General features: G+C 44.0%; 1 protein-coding gene across 7 annotated transcripts in view; it reads right to left on the reverse strand.

Annotated features, from left to right (window-relative positions):
- The window catches only part of Mapkap1 (MAPK associated protein 1), a 224,137-nt gene extending 208,013 nt beyond the window's left edge, over positions 1–16,124 (reverse strand). For 2 of the 7 annotated variants that reach the window (XM_050161674.1, XM_050161675.1), the window contains exon 1: positions 15,765–16,122. The gene's annotated coding sequence lies outside the window, so the exon portion shown is untranslated. Of the gene's footprint in view, positions 1–11,770; positions 11,833–15,764 lie in introns of those variants that run through there. The other 5 variants (XM_050161678.1, XM_050161679.1, XM_050161677.1 and 2 more) reach the window with 5 other exon arrangements.
- Between the last annotated feature and the right edge of the window lie 796 nt (positions 16,125–16,920).

Genomic DNA, 16,920 nt, shown 5'->3' on the forward strand with positions numbered 1-16,920 from the left:
AGCCAATTCTAGTTTCTTCTGGCGCCAGCATTCCTATGCACATACTACCATCTCATGTTTCATGATTAAAATAATACATTTTCAGAAAAAGAAAACACTACTAAAATTGATAGTTAAGAAAAATGTGCAATGCTTGTTTTTGTGGGGTTCAGTTTCTCAGAGCATACAGGGATTTTCTTAAACCCCAGTATCAATCTGGAGAAAAACTGGCCTTGGTACTATTCTTTCTCGAGAGACAACTCAAAATCAAAATTCTGCCTACAGATGTCTCCTGATGACAAGTACAAAAAATGTAAGCAATAATCACTAAGTAATAATTAATGTATAACCATATATGAAGCTCCAAGCCCAGGTCAGACTACAGTATTACTCCTCCCCTGTTATAAAACATCACTTCCAGGTCCTGAAATAACGTTAAGTTACAGGCAACAGCAGTAGAAATTCAGACAACCTAACCACCCACAACACTCAAAGCTCCAAATCTGACAATAATTTCAGTGGTTACAAGAAATCTATCCGGGGGGCTGGAGAGATGGCTCAGTGGTTAAGAGCATTGCCTGCTCCTCCAAAGGTCCTGAGTTCAATTCCCAGCAAACATATGGTGGCTCACAACCATCTATAATGAGATCTGGTGCCCTCTTCTAGCATACAAACATACATGGAAAGAATGTTGTATACAAGAAATCTATCCGTTTGCTGCAATGTAGCCCTAAATTATTTTTTCTAATGGGTGTTATCTCTCTGACATAATAGGTTTGATTGGCAGTTGTAGAAATAAATACTTTCAGGTTTTACATTAAGATTTCAAGTAAAAATGTTTATAGTTTTATCTAGAATGAAGATACAAGTAATGTCAAGGCAGCTAGACTGTTTTCAACATGAAATCATTGGTTAAGGGCTTAAGCTGTAAGCAGTGTTCATCTGCCTCCCAAGTACTCCCTCACAGACATTACTCATCTGATGAGGGCTACAAAGCACTTACTATGTGTCAGGCACCAGAGACAGAGACTAGAGAGAAACAGCAGACTTGACCACTGCACTTATGGAGCAGGGGGTTTATGGGAGAGGCAGTTGCATAAAGTCTGATCTCTTGGCATCGCCCACCCTCTTTATTGTATAGCTACCCCCTTTTCTTGACCTTACAGGTGACAGTCAACAGAACATGACAAAGGTATAAAAGGCACAATTCCACAGTAACATTCTGTCACGTGAGACCTCTCAATCAAGTGAAGACAAAAATGGTCAACGAAAGAGACTCCCAAGGGCCTTGAAGCAAGCAGTGATGCAGCAAGGACCACGAGCTCAAACACTGAGACTGTCTTGGCCATTAGTTAGGAGCTGTGAGGAACACAGCCTACCAACAACCTAAGCTGCTCAGAAACTCACCACCAGCTCGCACCTTCATTTCAACTCTGAGATCATGTGGAGGAACCCAGCTGGAGCCTGCCTCCTGTCTCTGAGGGTCCTAAGCTTGTACTGCTTTAAGTCATGCAGTAAACCCAAATGTAAAGCACAGAGAGCTCTCTCTACAACCTGGTTCCACCATCAGCCCTTCTCCCCTCCACTTCCTGAAACTCTCAATAACTCTGTATATTTTCTGGTCTTTAAAGGGTGATGATGTAGCTCCTGGTTATGAGATCTTCACCTACACAGCCAAAACTTCCCTTCAGTCCAACACAAGCATCTCACCCCCGTGAACTCTTCTCCGAGTCTTAGGGCCCACATGGTTTCACAGGCACCTTATTTCTGCCTTCAGTATTTAGCTGTAGGGACATCATTTCTGAGGAACTATCTGCTCCAAACTGATGCAACTCTTGATTCAGTAAGGTGGTTGATTTATGAAGGTGTCAATCTCCCTGTTCTTAAATCACCTGCTGAAGACACAACAGTGGCAACGGTTTCAGACATCTGGCAATTGCCAGCCCTATCTATGGCTGTCACACTGGGGATGGGTGCTACTAACAAGGGGATGGCCAATCATGCCACAGTACACAGGGAAACACCACAAAGAACTATAGCATCAAAATGTCAGTATCAACAATGCTGAGGCCAAGAAACCTTAATTTGTGACTCGAAAAGACATCTGTGGTCACTTCTAATTCCCTTAGAATCATTTCTTACTAAACCAAAGAACTTTGCTACTAAAATCTAAACTCAAAACTTCTGCAATCTAAACAATTCCTACTATCTGTGTTCTGATAGATTAATATACTAGGAAAACCTAGAGCTCAAATCACTATTATAGGAAACTGCAAGTCAGGCATAGTGGTGTATCCCTTTAAGTCAAACACTAGGGAGACAGAGGAAGGCAGATCTCTCTGCGAGTTCAAGGCCAAGTCCAGTCTATGTAAAGAGTTCCAGGACAGCCAGGGCTACACAGTGAGAACCTGTCTTTAAAAAAAAAAAAAAAAAGCCAGGCTGGGTATGTCAATCAATGGGTAAGTGATCACTTTCATGCATGGAATACTGGTTTGATCCTCACACTGCATAAATCAGACACAGTAGTGCATGCCTATAACCATGGTACTTGGGTGGTGAATACCAAAGGATCAGATGTTCAAGGTCACCATTGGCACTTAGCAAGTTCATAGCACTTGGACTGTGGGAGACCATTATAAACAAAACAAACAAACAAAAATCACAAGTTGCATTTCCTCATCCTTTTTCTACAAAGCCCATCTGCCTGTCTGGGATGATGGCTCGGTTGATAAAGTACTTTAATAGTCATGAAAGAATGAAGACCTGAGAGCACGCCTGTAATCTCAGCACTTGGGGGAGGAGGGAGCACAGCAGAATCACGAGGATTTACACGGACTGCTGGCATGCCAATACAGCCGAATCTGTGAGACCCAGGTTCAGTGAGAAAGACTCTAACAAAGTGACTCTCAATCTTTCTAATGCCATGTCCCTTTAGTACAGTTCCTAATGTTGTGGTGACCCCCAACCATAAAATCATTTTCATTGTTACTTCATAACTGTAATTTTGCTACTGCTATGAATCAGAATGTAAATATCTGTGTTTTCCGATGGTCTTAGGTGACCTCTGTGAAAGGGCGGTTTGACCCCAAAAGGGGTTTCCATCCATAGGCTGAGAATCACCACTCTATCTCAAAAGATAAGAAAATACCCAACAGGGGGCTGGAGAGATGGCTCAGTGGTTAAGAGCATTGTCTGCTCTTCCAAAGGTCATGAGTTCAATCCCCAGCAACCACATGATGGCTCACAACCATCTGTAATGAGGTCTGGTGCCTTCTTCTGGCCTGTAGACATACATACAGATAGACTATTGTATACATAATAAATAAATAAATAAATAAATAAATAAATAAATAAATAAATAAAAAAGAAAATACCCAACATTCTTTACATACAAGTGAACATCCATAAACACACATACACTTTTTTTTTTAAAATTAAATAAAGCCTGCCTGCCTTCCTTTACTTGGGTGCCTCTTACTCATTATTCAAAAATTTAGCTCCATGGTCAAATCTTTCAGGAACTTTCTAATGAGTCCCACGTTAGCTGTTCCTTTAAATTTCCACTGCACTGCACTGCATGGCCTGTCTATCTCTAAGTAATGAATCCATCCATAATAGTCACTAAGTACTGAATGGGTACATTCAGCAACTATGCACTGTAGGTCAACATCTGTCAGGCACTCCTCTAGATAGAGAACACACAGTGTGCACATATACCCACAGTCCTGCGTTCATGGAGCTCATGTTCTAATGAGACCAGTCAAACAAAGAAAGCATGTATACTACAGCAGCTAGAAGCACTGTGGAGCACAGCACAGGGGAGAGCGAGCCACACTAGATGGAAACCAGATTGCCACTGCAAACAAAATAGCACCAGAGTGGTTCATTGCGGAGGTTCTGACAAGGGAAAGCCATGTACATATGAACACTGAGGAAAAAGAGTTGCCAAGCTAAGGCTGTTGGCACATGCCTGCCACAATTCAAGTACGCTGGAGTCCTGCAAGAGGGACAAGCAGCATGGGGTAAGAGCTAGAAAAGTAGGCCAAATCCTTACAGATACTCTAAGGAAAATGAGGAGGCAGTGGAGAGTTATGAAAAGAGAAGCACAATGGGATCTAACACACATTAAAGGGATCTCTCTGGAGCCAGCAAGATGGCTTAGCAAGCAAAGGCACTTGCCACCAAGACTGACATGGTTGAAAGAGATGACCCCCTCAAGTTGTCCTCTGACCTCCAGATGAGCACTGTGGCATGTGTGAACCACAGAGGAAACCTGAATTCCAGTTCCCCAACTATCAGAGCCCCAACTGCATGGTTTGAACAAGTCACTTCTCTTGTTCACAAAACTATGACGTAGATTCTACTACTATCCATGTTCCACAGATCAATAAACAGGCAGACTTGCCAAAAGCCACACAAGGAAGAGGTAGAGCCATGATAAAGCCCCGGTAGGCTGGCTCCAGCACTCTACCGTAAAACCACACATTCTTTCCCTAAGTCTACTTACCACACTCTTGAACCTACTGTGCACACTAAGCCACAAACATCTGTCTGTGCCTCCCACAGGGTAACAAGTGCTCAGCTGCAGTCCTCATCCGTAAGGGGAAATTCAGACAGTGGAGAAAACACAAGAATACAAATGGTCACCATAAAGCATGACAGCCACACTGGATTTCTATAGTGTGCTACAGAATCACAACGAACAGATGGCTAAGTGAAATTGGCTGCTCACACAAGGCTTCCCAAGACATAAGTGTGACCAAGACAATGAAAATCATCACTTCAATTTACCCACCTGAAGAGCAGTCACAAAAGAGCTGACACTGCTCTGTAATGCTGGCTCCTTGATCAGAAAGTTTGCAATAAAATCCCCCTTTCCATGGATGGTATGGAATCAAAGACAGGATCCTTATAGTGAGACAACTCAAGGAAAGGGGGGAGGGTCAGCAGGAGGCAGGTCTGAGGGGCTGAGAACAATCAAGTATAAAGCTGCTTAGGTCCAAATCTGGATTTGGCACTCACTATAGGGTCTATGGAGAATAACAACCCCTATGGTTATTACCTCATCTGGAAATGGGAATCATTTTGATGGCTACACAGAATGGGAAAGACTGACTGAATAAATGAATGTTATGTACTTATGATACTGCCTGGCCCATGACAGGCACTACCCAGATGCCTATTATTACTGTTGCTATTATTCCCTGGTTTATGATGAATCTGCAACGATGAGAAAGAAGATGAAATAGTTAAAAGACAGGCCAAGCTGTACTAAAGCAAGAAATAGCAGACCATGTATTTATTAACTAAACCTACACAGAGTTCAAAGTTGCTGATTAAATTAGCATTTCAAAGACTGCTAGGGTATCACATTACACAGAAGATTCACCTAGTGGACAAGGCAGAAGACTGCGGTGAATCTGTGACAACAGCCCAAGGAAGAGAGGTTGAAGTCTCAAGTGAAGCCACAAGATGCTTTCGTAAACTCAGGAACCATTCCAGAGATAAAAAGGAGAAACTGGTGACTGAGTGAATGCAGAAGGGAACATTTACACTGTCAACAATGAAACACAGGTCACAAAAATGCCTTAGCAGGTAAAGACACTTGCTGCCAAGACTCATCTGAGTTTGATCCCCAGAGCCCACATAACACAGAACTGACTTTTGAAAGTTGTTTTCTGACCTCAATGTATGTGATACACAAACTTTTTAAAAGAGTTTTAACAGGAGCAGGTTAACAGATGGGGGTGGAGGTGCAGATAACGAATGAATTTTAGACACAATGAACTTGAAAATGGACTACCCAAAGAGATCAGCAAGACCCAAATTACACTTGTAATACTAGTTCTTTGGAGGCAGAGGCAGGAACGTCACATGTTTGAGACCAATTTGAGCTATACTGCTAAACCACCGGGGGTAGGAGGGAGACATACCTGTACCTCTGGAGAAAACAGAAAATCTGGAAGACATCAACATACATGTGACAGATGAAGTCATAAGTGAATGAGCTTGACCAGGGAATGTGTACGGCAAGAAAGCCCAAGAAACAACAACAGCAACAAAATACATATAGGCTCACAAGCATGAAGCCCTATGAAGAAAACCCAGAAGCTGTATTAGACACACACACAGAGACTGAGACAGAGTAAGAGACAGGCAGACTGACACACACACACATGCACATACACACAGACTCACATGTGTATACATACACACACACATACACTCTGCCTGTATTCAAGCATGCTACATGAACTTCCAAATTCTAAGCAGTTCCTCTCTTCACAGGCTTGGAAGCTCACACTGTTCCCTGTAAGAAAGAAGTTCCCAGTGGATCGACCTTGTGAGAAAATCACAACGAACTTTTTTTGGCTTCCACCACTGTCCAACAGAGCCTCGTAAAGATATGCTGGGAGTGTAAGCATGGTACAATCACTATGGGAGACAACTGGGCAGAGCCTCACAGAGTTACCATGTGAGCAGTAGGCTCAACATGCACCCTAGAGAACTGAACATACATGTTCACATACAAGTTTGTTCACACATATGCAAAACAGCATAATAACCAAAAAGGCCAACTGGTGAAAGGATAAACAAGAGGTGGCACACACATACGGTGAGAAAGGAAAGCCACAGATTACAACTCTATTTCTATAAAAGGCTGACAAGAAGCAAAACCACAGAGATGCAAATCAGAGCAATAAATGTCAGGAGTAGAGGGAGAGAAGTGGTGACAGGATACAGGACAGGGGAGAATGACACACGACTGGGGTCTGACTGTTCTAAACAGACAGTGGTAATGAACAAAAAGCTTTGCAAAAATATGAATTGTACCCTAGAAAGGGTGAATGCTATGGTATGTGACTCATACATATCTCAATAAAAAAGAAAAGGAGTACAGACAAGGAAGGCTAGAATCCATGCTACATCTATGGTGGTCTGAATAAAAATGGCTCCCCACAGGCTCATAGGGAGTGGCGCTATTAGGTGTGGCCTTATTGGAGTAGGTGTGTCCTTGTTAGAGAACTTGTGGCACTGAAGATGGGCTTTGAGGTTTCTGAAACTCAAGCCAGACCCATTGTGTCTGTCTCTCTTTCTCCCTCACTTCCTGAGGCCTGTCGATCACTATGTCTGCCTGTCGGCTGCCATGCTTCCTGCCTCAACAATCATAATGGACTAAACCTCTGAACTGCAAACCAGCCCCAATTAAAGGTTTTCCTTACAAGAGTTGTGGTCGTAGTGTCTCTTCAGATCAACAGAAACCGTAAGACAACATCCAAGACTTTTTCTGGTTCCAGTGACTCTAATCTAAAAGTATCAATGATGTTATTCTCTGTGTTGAACTAACAAGAATAATCAAAACCTTAACCTGTAAAATGAGTTGGTGCCAGCAAGCAGGTAGGAAATCACTTGGACAGAAACACAAGGCTTCAAGTCTTCTTCCCTGGAGGAAGGGAACTGTGAAATGCATCAGTGTGGAGGGAGCACATTCCAGTTTCTAGCTGAGGGAGACTAATCCCAATGCCCAAGTCCAGCAGCACATCTGACTTTCAAGAAAAATGCCCATGTGTAAGAGCATCAGCACTCTGGCCTGAGAAGTCAGAGAGGTGATACACTGCCTCGGTCAGCAATCCAGGAGAAATTTGGTTTGGGATAAGTCAGATGACAAGAAACAAGAAGGGTAAAGTGTCATGAGGAAAACGCAAAGGCTGTGCATGGGATCCCACCAACCAGAAGCTGAGAAAAAGTGCATCTCAGCTCCTCCCAGTCTCAAAAAGCTGCTGCCCACTACAGGGCTCCAATCCAATATTCCAAAGTTCATATCCTTCTCAGATATTAGAGAATAGCGTTTTTAAAAAATTAGCTACTAGTGTTGTTTCCTTGGAGTTAAAATGGAAATAAGACTTTGGCCTCGTATCTATGATGCACTTTGACATTGACTCTGCCAATTTGTACATTTGCGTAATTTTATATTCATAAAATTACAAAGAATGAGCTATCAAAAAAAGGAGTCTTTACTCCTTCCTTTCCATGGATCCCAAAGGCATTTAATCAGAATCCTGTGCAATCTAACTCTTTTCTCTCAAGAACTCATCCGCTTCTCATTATTTCAATAACCTAAGCAAGCCACAGGCTCTCACCTAAGCTATTACAACTTTCACTGACTTCCTGAACTCCATCCTAACTCTGAACCTTGTCTGCCCGGCAGCACCACTTCCCACCATCCTTTAGTGCTTCCCCTCCACACAGAACTACTTCAGTAGTGTTCACTCAACCTTCATCCATACAGAAACTTCTCTCTGGAAATTTTCTGCCCTGTCACCTAGCTTCTTCACCCTTCTGAGTACTGTTTAGCACGTACCTTTAATCTCAGAACCTGGAAGACAAGAAGCAAGTGGATCTCTGTGAGTTCAAGGCCAGCCTGATCTACACAGTGAGTTCCAGACCTCCCAGGGCTACATAGAAAGACCCTATGTATTCATTTCTCAAAAAGGGAAAGAAAAAGGCAGCAGCTAAACTACTGCTTAGAACAGTGGTTGTCAACCCATGGTTGGGGGTCAAACAATCCTTTCACAAGGGTCTCCTACAACTACCAGAAAGCACAGCTATTTATGTTACGACTCATAACAGTAGCAAAATTACAGTTATGAAGTAGCAACAAAAATAATTTTATGGTTGGGGGTCACCAAAACATGAAGAATCATATTAAAGGGTCACATCATTAAGAAGGTTGAGAGCCACTGGCTAAGAGAAAGGCTCTGAAATGAAAAGGTAGGGAAGGCACCTATGATACAAACTATAGGCACTATACTGAGAAAGGAAGTGATGCTCCCCCCCCAAAAAAAAGAATGGACAATGCATAGTCCAAATACCAATGTAAGGATACTATGAAATACTTCAAATTCCAAAAGGACTCTGGCTAAAGAACGGTTCAAAAAAATGTGCCCAGCAAAGACCAAGGGACAGAAGGTACAAGTGAAATAAAGCTGGATTCATGACTGAGGGACTAGATATACTTATTCTCAAGTCACTGAGCAAGCTTCAGTTTCTCAACTACAAATGAAAAGAGTGCATCATTTCAATACAACTAAAGCTAAGCCCCATGCCTAGTTTAGGGCACACACATCTGTCACACTTCACATTCAGATTTTGCATTTTGGGCTTTAGACCAACAATCTGGATTCTTATGTGTTTGTTGCCTATGGTAATAGAAGTTCTATCAATTCAGAATTTTCACAGTCTCTTTGGGATTGTGGCCATTCTTTAGTTTTGTTCATACCTTAGCTCAGCAACTTCAGTGAGTTATCAAAGCTTCATTAGCTTGTAAACAAACTGTTTCTCAGATAAACTCAATTGCTCCACACAAGGAGCTTAAGCAAATAAATAGTACAAAACAGGCAGAGATTATAAATTAGGGCAGACAAATCTGTATCTAGCCCCACACTGGTAAAGAGCATTCTATCAATATAGCGAAATGCTAATCTCCTAATTAACAACCTAATTAGGTAATTATGGCTTTGCAGAGGGATGCCGAAATGAAATATGACAACATGGTCACCTCTTTATATGGCACCTGTGGGCCTTTTCAGCTGTCATCCTGAAGAGTGCAGTATCAATTTGAGCAGATGACAAAGTGCTGTCATTTTTCATTCTGATAATACACAGAATGCTTTGGACAGAGCAGTTTACAAAGGAAACAACTTGCCTGGTATTTTTCCGATTTAAATATGCTCACACACTTGTTAAATTTTGTGCATGATTTGCTATCACATACAGGAAAATTACCGTGCACAGTTAAAAAACTCACCTAACTGGCCATAGCACTTAATGTGCAAGCTGATATTATTTCAGTTATGAAATATATAATTGGAAGAGTCTAAGGTGATAATTCACCATGTCATTTTAATATTCATACTTTGCTGACACTAAAAAAATTAATATCTAAACAAACTTTTGCCTTCAATTTTTTTCTTACAAAATAAAAAAGATGGAATTTGCTCTTGTGAAAGTAACTTAAAATGGAGACCACCCTGAGCAGACAAAGTCATTTAGACCATATAGGCAACTTTAACCTTGCCTAACTTGTAAACACAAGCAAAACTGACTTGATCTATTTCTTGTAAATGCTTGCCTACATTACAGTAAAACAGAATCTAAGCCAGTCAACCACAGCTACATCTAACCTGTAACTCTGTAGCTAGGGAATCTTTGAAGAGATTAGACAGGACAACTGTGTAACCACAACCAAATATTTTCTTTGCTTTTCTTCACTCTTAACTATAAAAACTTCACTTTGCCTTTCTTAGTAGAGTAGCCGAACCACTTATGGTTTAGAGTCCCTCAACCCATGAGCCATTAGGAAACTGATGGTTCAGTGGGTAGGGAGCTTGCTGCCAGGCCTAATAATGAGCTCAATCCCTGGAAGACCAGAATTGACTCTAAAGCTGTCCTCTGACCTCCACACTCAGGAACCATGGCACATGGTACACATGCACATCACACACAAGAAAGTAAACAAAACTATCTTGTACCCTGGATAACCTTTGCTTTATACTTATATGACCCCACCCCCACCAATTTTAACAACTTAACAGTCAGACAGGTCAGACATCAACTTTTGCCAGCAATAAACAGCTTCACCGAATCTTTAAACTTCATATCACAAAGTTATACCTACAATCATTCACTCACAAATAATGAAAAACGACTTTCTGTAAGCATTAAAAGAAAATAATTAAGGAGAATGGACAAATCAAGGCAAAAACTGCTACTGGTGGCCCAGACACTGACACCCTGCCCAAGCTTTGGTTTCTGCACCTGACAAACATTCCTTGCTCTGTCACTTCTAAGGATAGTTACCAAACTTTAATTTTTTTTCTTTTCTTTTTAGTATTGTTTTGCTTTTTGGCTTTTCAAGACAAGGTTTCTCTGTGTAGCTTTGGCTGTCCTGGAACTCACTCTATAGACCAGGCTGGCCGCGAACTCAGAGATTCGCCTGCCTCTGCCTCCTAGGTGCTGGGATTAAAGGCATTTGCCACCATGCCAAGCTTTAGTGTAAGTTTCTAATGTTACTCAGCAGATCAACTTATTTAACCACCCAAAAACAGCATACTGAAACTTGTCTCAATAGAACATAGCTAAGTAAGTCACCAATCAAAATTACAGTGATTAATCTCAGGATCCAGATGTAAAACAATTCTTATTCACTCATAACTACCTAGTCAGTCCTGAATGTCCTGTGTCCTTGTAGCAGACCCTGCATCTCTCCAGAAGCACTTCAGTTCATATAAAGTACTTACACGGTCACTTAGTTCTCACAAAGACTGTAGGCTGGCATCCCTACCACTCTGCAGACTGTTAGGTCACAAGGTCAGTGGTGGACAACCTATATAAAACCCAGGGGAGTGTGGTTTCAAGCTTCGGCTCCACACTGTTTCAGTACTCAAGCTGCACCACTAAGCATCCTGGATGTCAGCAACTGAAGTTCCTATCAAAGAGCTGCTGTTTTCAAGGGCTGGGAAGATGGCTCAGCAGCTCAGAGGACTGGGTTCAGTTCTTGGCACCCACATGGCAGTTCACAACTGTGTTTAACTCCAGCTCCAGGGGATACAATGTCCTCTTCCAGCCCCCAAGAAAACTAAACCCATGTAATGCACATATATACATGCAGGTAAAATATGTACATAAAACAAAAAGTTCATCTTTAAAAAGAGCTACAAAAGAAACACATTCTTTCAAATGATTTTCTACTAATTCCCTGCTGAAGCAGAATTTACTTACAGCACATTACCTTAAAACAAGGCAGTGGGGGCGATTGCTAAATACTGTTGTTCCTTTGAAGCTATGGGCCTTCAGCCAACTTATCTGTACCAATAGCAGAAGTACAGTCATGAAAACATGCTGGAAATATGAAAACACACATTTAGGGGGATCTGACATAACAATTTATTTCTCAAGCAATCACAATAACCAGGGAAGACAAACTGATGGTGTTTACAGTGAGACAAGCACCAAATCCAAGTAGCACAAGGTCTCCTCATCCCTTCAAAATTTAGCCTGATGACATGAGAAAATCATACACTGGCCACTCTGAGAACTAGATTGGCAAGAATTAAAATACTCCTCTCTCTAGCAATTTCCCAGACTTCTGTGCTTCTAGGACAAGGTTTCTTTCTGTAAACACAAGGTCAGGGCACCTTCAGTGGGAAATGTAACAGACTTCTCTGTCATGTGGCAATCTGACATCTGGCTGCATCCTTAATAGTAAGGCTGGAATAACCTATCTCTAAGATCTGGTAAACCCACTGAACTGGAACAGTTTTCAAAGTCTTCAGTTGAGTCAACAAGCAAAATACACCCACAAAACAAACACTCCAGAAACAGTAGATTAGCTGATGGGCCCTGAGTGCAGAGACCACTAGCCAGTGATAGCACGGTGGAGCTCTGCACACAGCTGGCTCCTCTTTGTAGCATTTCAATCAGGTGCACATTCAGACAGCAAGAACAAGCAACCTGGCACAGGACTGAAGAGGCTGGCAAAAATCCTTTAGCTCAAAATATCAATTGTATAAAACTCAGCAAACTTCTTTTTCTTTTGTTTACTTTTTGGTTCCTCACTCATGCTAAGTACTAACTCTACCACTGAGCTGTACCCACCCCAAGAAGTTATTTATCTTTTCCATGCCCTAGTTCCCTCATCTATAAAACCAGAGTGATGCTCCCACCTTCCCGCACAGGGACAGACCCTGGGGCAGCACATACAGAACGTGCTACTTCATCTACACACATTTTCCCCACTGGAATGCCAATGGCCACAAAGTGGGGACCTGGCTTTATTCCCAGTGGCATCTCAAGGGCCTAACATTTTGCCTGTAACTGCTGAATGAATCACAGACACTCCAAGTCTTTATCAACTGGCAAGTCAGGGTAGAAACTGAAGCTGATCTTGACTGCCTGGCACTCGTGCTCTCGGAATCTAGCCCTTCCACTTGACCTCTCAAATGGCTAAAAGCAGCAATGGCAATATCCTAGTGATGTGCCTGGAACCTTTTGTAATTTGATTTGAGTAAGACTTCCAACAAATTATCTAACAGCTGAGAAACATGTGCAATGACTTGGTTTTACTCACACTAGAAACCCACTCACCCTCTGGGACCACATCCCAGAGATGCTGTAGCTGTCATTAGGTGAACCTGACAATTGGTAGGTTGAGAATTCCTTATTCAAAATGTTTGGGGCCGGAAGTGGTTTCGGATTTTTCTGAGTTTTGGAGCCAGTTCACAGACTTCACTAGATGAGCATTACTAACTTGAACACCCCAAATCTGAAGTGCTGCTTAGAAAGCTCAGCTTAGGGTGCTCGGTTTCTTCTTTTTTTCCTTTTTTATGGGGGAGGGGAAGTGGAGACAGGGTTTCCCTGTGTAGATTTGGCCATCCTGGAACTCAGGCTGTAGACCAGGCTGACTTTAAACTCACAAAGATCCACCTGCCTCTGTCTCCCAAGTGCTAAAATTAAAGGCATGAGCCACCACCGCCTGCTAACAAATATTTTTTTTACTTATGTGTATGCATGTTGTCTGAACGTATGCCTGCATGCCAGGAGAGGGCATCAGATCCCATTATAGATGGTTGTGAGCTACCATGCAGGGACTGGGAACTGAACCCAGGTCCTCTATAAGAGCCTCCTGAGCTCTGAACTGCTGGAATAGCTCTCCAGCCCAAAATGTCTTTTTTTTTTTTTTAAAGGGGTTTCCCTAACGCCCAGGCTAGCCTCAAGCAATCTGTGCAAGTACTCTGTTGTCTCAGGCTGTCATGCAGCAGGCCTGCACCACAGGACCTTGCCTTGTCTGCCTTTAGAGGAGTTTCTTGCTGTCCATTTCAACATTCTTCTTTTTCCTCTTACTCTGCTGTTTCAATATGTACCTGCATAGAGTGCCGTGGAAAGAAAGAAGGCAAGACCTGGATCTGTCTCATACCAGTTGTGTAATTAGCCTATGTCTTCCTGTCTATAAGTTTTAGTTAAAATGATTAAATAAGAAAAACTAAAGCATTATGAGCATTATGCTCATTCCCTTGACTAGAAGTCATTTCTCAAAAGCTAACACTGCACTACCCCAACTCCTGAGAAACTCCTCATGCTGGTGCCTGTCACCGCACTGAAGGGACAACTTCCCTCTCACAGCACAAAATGACAATCTTTGGTTTTGGGTTTTGTTTTGTTGGGGGTTTTTTTGAGACAAGGTTTCTCTGTAGCTTTGGAGCCTGTCCTGGAACTAGCTCTTGTAGACCAGGCTGGTCTCGAACTCACAGAGATCCGCCTGCCTCTGCCTCCCAATTGCTGAGTTTAAAGACGTGCACAACCACCGCCCGGTGACAGAGTCTTCTTAAACTGTATGACAGTACCTGACCTATATCTACACACAATAAATGCTTGCTAGATCAAATGACTATAAATAACAAGTGTTTATAGGGTTCTAGGTAAGAAATCGTCCCCAGGGCTAAACACACAGTTCAGCAGTTAAGAGGACTGCTCTTGTGGAGGACCCAAGTTCAGTTCCCAGCACCCACATGTCCCTCACAAGCACCAGTGGCCCCAGCCCTAGGGCATCTGACACCCTCTTCTGTTTTCCTCAACACTGCAGGCAACTGCCCTCACATAAACCCCACATGGACACATATATTTAAAAGATAATTCTTATGAAAAAAGTAAAGAAAGAAATCATTAGACGCTGGATTGTCCCTAATTGGTTAAGCGAGACCACCTACAGTTGAACATTGGGAAGCATAAATAATGTGTTAGAAACCAAAACCCGGGAAGCTTCTAGATGAGGCAGGGTAAACTTTCTTTTTTCAGTACTTGGGAACAAATCAAAAGTGATTTGAGATCTTTCTTATCCAGAGGGAGGGCCTATAATGGGGACTTTAATAAGCTTAACTGCAGAAACTAGCCAGGAGCCATAGGCGCAAAGATGCTATGCAGGCACTCTGCACATCTAGTAGCTGACCGCAGATGTGAGTACCCAGCTGAATAGGAAAGAGGCACCTGGTATGCCCCATCAACCTCAGACTCCAGTGAGTTTGCAGACGTGGAAGCTGAAAAAGATGGGGGCAATTATCACTGAGCAAGTACTTTCATTGCAGCTAGTGGGGCCCCAAAACACAGGAATAACGCACTTTATTTCTGCTCTGACAGGTGTTCACTGGAGGGACCCATCCCTTCTGTTCGTCAAGTGAATGCCGACGTTTTAACTGATGTGTGTGTCCACGTCACTATTCACACGGCAGAGGGTTTTGGACTTGGCTGTTTGGAGGTTTGTAACAAGCATGGTGCTTTGCACGGAGTTGGGGACCGCGACAGTTTCAAATATTTGCAATCATTCAAAGAATGTGTAACAAATTTCTAGGTCCCTGGTTCATCTTACAGTTGGAGTTATACACTTCTTTAAACTCTGATCTTTTCTTCATCCCACCCACTCCCAGCTACACAACTCCTGCCACTCCCATAAACAGAAAAACCGGAATCCAAGTTCCCAGCAGCACTCCAGATAGGAAAACAATCTGCAGGACTGGGTCAGGACTGCCCAGGCAATGCTTTGAAGACCTGATTTCACAGCATGGAGCTGGGGCACCGGACCTTGCCGATTCTGGGCCTGAAGCCGCCGGTGCCTGAAGCCCCCCCCCCCCCCCCCCCCCCCCCCCCCCCCCCCCCCCCCCCCCCCCCCCCCCCCCCCCCCCCCCCCCCCCCCCCCCCCCCNCCACACCACCAGGTCCACAGCCTCTCCTCACCTAAGTCACACACCCAGCTGTCAGGCTCGGGAAGGGCCAGGAAACGGATGCTCCCAGGCCACCGAGCACGGCCCCGATGGGCGGCCGCTGGGCAGCAGGGTGCTGAGGGCCACAGGGTGCCTCGGGCCAGGGGGCGGCGGCTGGGGCAACCTTTACCTGAAGCTGCTTCCACACTACGGGCCGCCTCGCCCAGGACACGTCCCTGTGGGAGGCCCCGGCTTCCCCACGCCTCTCGGCCCCTGCACCTCAAGGACCGGCGCTTCTATCGGCCGGCTGGGCTGCCGCGCCCCAAACTCGCCCTCATGACCCCGCCGCGCCCCGCCGCCGCCGGCCGGCAACAGCAGCCCTGTTACCCCGAGCCGCGACACGACCCGGAACCGCACCCGGCGTACCGGAAGTCCCTGGTCGGGAAGGCACCTCTGGCTGGGGACGCAGTGCGCAAGCCCCAGAGCCAGGAGCGAGCGCGCCTCCCGGGGGGCGGGGCGGGGGCGGAGCCTGACGGACAGTTTGCGCACGCGCGCTGAGTCCAAGCCTGTCTGGAACAAGTTAGCTAACTTCTGTGTGCCCTAAACTGTCAGCCCTCTGTAAGCTGTTCTCACTTTTACAGGGCACAGTCCTCAGCTTAACCTCTACGTCAGAAAGAGGAGTTCACTGCAATTATTATTTTCTAGATGGACATGGTATCAAACTTTTTAAAATTCCTATCTCAACACCCAGATTAGCGCAGCTCTCAGACCTCATCAGAGAAGTTTCACATTGCTGTGGACAGTGGTTAATATAGACACTCACAACTGGCCAAAGTGCAGAGGTGGAACGTCTATGGCGTGCTCAACCAAACTGGGATACATCACACCTCCATTCTGGAAGGCTCAGAGACCATCACGGAACGGAAAACAGAAAGATGGCGAGAGCCAGAGGTCAGGAGCAGTCGATATCTTATGGACCTGACAGGCTCTCTGCACTCATGAATTCACAGAAGCTCAGGTTACAAGACACACATAGGACCAAGCCAGTCAATGTTCTAGAAGGGAAGTGGGGAGCTCCCAAGCCCCAACTCCTACATGAGAAGCTATTGACAGTTGGTGGCTATGGGGGAAGGGGTTGTTTATCATAAATGTGCCCCTGGTCAGCCATCTCCAATGGATGGCCTCAAAGT

This window comes from Alexandromys fortis, unplaced genomic scaffold, assembly GCF_014885135.2.
Source record: "Alexandromys fortis isolate MF-2015 unplaced genomic scaffold, M_Fortis_MF-2015_v1.1 scaffold_74, whole genome shotgun sequence".
Classification (NCBI taxonomy): Eukaryota; Metazoa; Chordata; class Mammalia; order Rodentia; family Cricetidae; genus Alexandromys; species Alexandromys fortis.